At 46.9% G+C, this 4,390-nt stretch overlaps 1 pseudogene; it reads right to left on the reverse strand.

Annotated features, from left to right (window-relative positions):
* Positions 1-3,447: 3,447 nt before the first annotated feature.
* Positions 3,448-3,821, reverse strand: LOC113626887 (cyclin-dependent kinase 2-associated protein 2 pseudogene; annotated as a pseudogene).
* Positions 3,822-4,390: the final 569 nt, after the last annotated feature.

Consider the following 4,390-nt stretch of genomic DNA (forward strand, 5'->3'; position numbering starts at 1 on the left):
ACTGGGGGATTCCTCCCTGGATTCATTAGCTTGCTCTACCCTAGCACACTTGGATGTTTTCCTCTATCTAGGAGACACAATTTTTAATGAATATCATCCCATGATTGGTCTATTACTCTGAGGTGCTCATCATCAACTCATGATCATGAGTTGCTAATACAACAAAGCTATGTGGAGAATTACTTTAGGCCTTTACTGAGAGCAGTGGAAGACTCCTTCCTGCAAGAGTTTATGCTATTTTTCCAGGCAGAGTATTTTCTCATTTTATTTACATAGAAGTCCTCTTTACATTTTATTTACATGGAGGACACAATCACATTGTCAATTCTCTTAGGTTTACAGAAATCTCATGCTGGCAAAACACCATGAGACTCAGAGGAGACATAAAAATGGAAGTTACCATTTGAAAAAGTGAGGCAAAACTATCCTTCACCTTTCAAGATAATTAGATTCAGTTTAAAAGAACTTTCCTTATCTGGCATAGTCTTGTCCTTCCTACAAGAATAAATATGCTTAGTCACCATATATATATATTTAGTTATTCCATCCTTTTTTAAAGAAGCTGTGCAAGTTTTTAGATCACTGCATAGAGTATATTCCAAAGTTCATCTGTCTTGTGAAACTATGAATTAGCTTTGCAATTTTAAAATTATTTTGACATAATTCTTTATTTTTTAATAGATAGTTCATTTCCTGTTTCCATGTGTCTCTTAATGATTATGTGAGAGCTTGGATTACTTTTCCTTTCTGGTCCCCAAACCACAAGTGGGAAAAACTGCAATCCTGCAAGGGCCACGTAAGCTACCTAAATATTTTCACAGATTCTGTGATTTCTTTTTTTGATGAACTGGGAGAGAACGTTTCATGGCATTTTTACCCTTCCGGAATGTAGAATTCATTTAATATCTTCTCTGTTTACACATATTTCTCGGTATTCAGTATTCCTAATACCCACGGGGCTCCATAAAAATATGGCTTGTCAAGCCCTCCTCTTTCGGAGACTCCACAGGTCTTGTGCCCCATGAATTGAAGAAAACACTCCCTCTTTCTCAGCTCTCTGTTTGAATTATTGTGCTTAAAATTCCTAAGCTTGAGCCAGTCACCTATTCCTCCCTTTCATTACACTTCTGAAGGTGATACTTAGACATATCCTCAAACAATGTGGAGAGACAATTGGGAACGCCCTCTGTAGCATCCTGGGCAGGAAGCACAGGGGGCTGGCCTGGGCCGACTCATCCAGGAGTCACCTGGAGAACAAGCTTGTGCTGAGCAAGGTGGCCACTCGCTCTCAGCTGTCTCCCTTTCTCACTTCTAGGAGGGAATCCCTAATTTCCCTTGTGGGACTAAGACAGTGATTCTCAAAAGCTGGTCCCTGGAACAGCAGCATCAATATCACCTGAGAACTTGTTAGAAATGTAACTATTGAGCCCCACCTCAGACCTCCTGAACTGGAAACTCTGGAGTTGATACCCAGCCACCTGTGTTTTAACAACCCTTCCCAGTGATGACGATTCTCATGTTTGAGAACCACTGGACTAAGACCTGGTTTTTATTGAAACTAAAAGTTAAACACACGACCTATTTACTTAGCACCTCCAGAGGCTTTTTGAAATCCGTGCTTCCTGGTCCCTATTAGAGCTCTCTGCTTCAGGTGCTCACTGCAGCCTCTGCCCTTCCAGGTCCCAGGCAGTGTTGGCAAAGGGCCACTGGAAGAAGTGTGCAGAGTCTGTTTTTGACAGCTTCTCCTAGTTCCTTTCAGCATTCTATCCTTTACATTTCTCTCTGTGTCACAGTCACACCAATTGCTGTTCCCTGGATCTTTTCATCCCCTCCCACTCTAAGATTTCAGGTGGTAAAGACTGAAATTGCTACTCTTTCCAAGACAACTTGAATTTTAATGCAATATCTTAAAGACCTCATAACCATCATTATCATCTGCATCAGTCAGGATACCTCGGTTATATTGCACTGACAAACAACCCCCTAAACTCAGGGGTTTACAGCCATGAAGGATTATAACCACACTCACACCGGATGTCCAGTGTGATTCAGTGGGGAAAGGAAAACCTGCTGATTGAGGTGAACTGCAGAGGGGACCCCAGCTGGCAGCAACTGGAATCTGACCCGCCAGTGTGGCAGAGGGAAAGAGTGTGGCAAAGCACAGACTGGCTCACCAGGCTCTGTCCGGAAGTGACAGTGACATGGCTTTCCTTCCCATGTCATTGGCCAAACCTGCTAACATGGCCACACCTGACCTCAGTGGAACACTGAAGTTTAGTCATGCCCCAGGGAGAAGAAACGGCTATTGCTGAACCGTAATGTCATCTTGGCCCATCAACCAAAGGACAGACCACCAGTATAGAATTTCAAACTCTGTGGTAGATAATGAAACAGCCTCTGGTGCACCTGCTGGGTGGGTCCAGGGTGGAGGGAGCTTCCCTGGCGGAGGCTGCTCCTTGATGGTCCTCAAGCATAGCCATGGGGACTGTTCCCCAGAGGGAAAAGGAAACTGACTTGGATGGAGTGCCACCAGAGGGCTGGCAACTGTGCCAGACCTTCTCCATTCATATTCTCACCCAATCCTCATCTCAGCTGGAGACAAAGGAACTAACCTTCTACAGACAGAAAAAGCCAAGGCCCAGAGCAATTTGAAACTTGCCCACGGGGACACGGGATGTGGCAGAACTGGGATTCTGACTTCACGGGCGCCCACAAAACTAGCTCTGCTATCAGAAAGATACAGGCTGGAGGAAAGACACCTCTCTCTCATGTGGCAAAGCAAAGCAGTGATTCCTCCACTGAGCCCAGTGTTTCTGGGACAGAATCAGCCTCTAGTAGTGGGACAGGAATCACTCTCAGGCCAGTGCGATTACTGCTGTCAAAGTGAGACTGTTTCCCCCACTATGGTTACAGATTTTCAGGATTTTAATCAAAGGAGCAGTTCTTCAAATAAATGTAGGGAAAACTATATTATTTTTATTTAATGAATATCAAATATTTTTTTCCAAATTATCTTTTACTTATACAAAAAGGGCATGTTTAGCAAGAGACTCACTGAGAAAAGAGTCGCCACGGCCCAGGAGACAGGGCTGGGAGGCGACAGGCCTTCTGAGGCCCTGCTGGGGAGAAGGGGCTGGGAAAAGTGGTGAGACGTCCTGGGTAAGTGCTGAGTGGTGTGGGCCCCAGAAAGGAGGAAGCTCCAGTTGGATCAACACTGTTGGCAGGTCACGGGTGGGATTCACAGTGACCTCGCTGCTAACTCCTTTGGGGGTTTCCAGTTAGTGCTGCCGACTGGAGTGAGAGCCGCCCACTGGTTCCTGGAGGCCACCCACCAAAGGACACAGGACAGGAAGCCCAGGATGGGAAGTGCAACTCGGGGTGAAGGCCAGGGAGAAGCAGGTGCTCTGCAGTGGCCCGGAAAGGTCCAGATGCTGAGGAAGAGTCGAGTCCCGTTATGCGCGGGCATTCCGCTCTGTCTCTGCCAGGCACTCTCTGACTAGGGCCCGGGCATGGATGGTGCCTCTCTTCAGGTGCTCCATGGCACTCTTGCTGCCAGCATAGGTCGGATGGGCCGGATCTCTTTGCCCATCTCCTCTATGACTGACAGCAGGTCAGTGTAAGTGCTCCGGGAGCCCTGGGCACCAGGTGGTTTCACTGCCTGCACGTAGCCCATGGAGGGCGGTCCACAGTCATTAAACAGTGGTCTGAAAGGGGCAACGGCTCTGGCGTCGAGCCGGCGATGGGACACTTCCGGCTGTAGGGACCGGGGTGCCGGGCCCAGGGGTGCTGCTGGGGGCGGGGACGGTGGGTTTGTAGGACATCCCCAACTCCTGGGTGCCGCAGAAATCTCGAGTGTCCCTAGATGAATGAAATAAATAAACTAGTTTAATGAAACGAAAAAACTCCAGCATTTTAGTAAAGAATACTTCCTATCTTCTTTGCAGGAAGCTCTCTGGTTTACATCATTAATGGCGTATGGAAAGAAAATCTCTGGCTACATTTCAACTTCTAAACCGTTGAACAATAAGCACCAATAATGCACATCAGAAGGTATCACTGGTGGAGAAACTAAGAGGGAAAAATATCTGGGAAACAGGAGAAGAGAAAGCCTCCTACAAAGTGGGTAACAAGCAGATAACTTTGTCAACACCGGCTCCAAAAGTGCTTACCTCACTCAGAAAGGGCACCAGAGCCCTCGATGCAAACACATCATGAAATTATGTCGATACAACGCTGCACTCAGCAGCTCTATCAGCAGGGCTCCAGCTGACTTCAAACGCCTCCCAAGAACACCATGAACTAATAACCACGAGTGCTGTCCAGGGTCAACCCTGAAACACCCCAGGACACAAACACTCAAAGCCCAAGAAGGATGTGATCTTTCAAAGAG

This window comes from Aethalodelphis obliquidens, unplaced genomic scaffold (assembly GCF_003676395.1).
Source record: "Aethalodelphis obliquidens isolate GAN/ISIS:26980383/991018 unplaced genomic scaffold, ASM367639v1 scaffold19, whole genome shotgun sequence".
Lineage (NCBI taxonomy): Eukaryota > Metazoa > Chordata > Mammalia > Artiodactyla > Delphinidae > Aethalodelphis > Aethalodelphis obliquidens.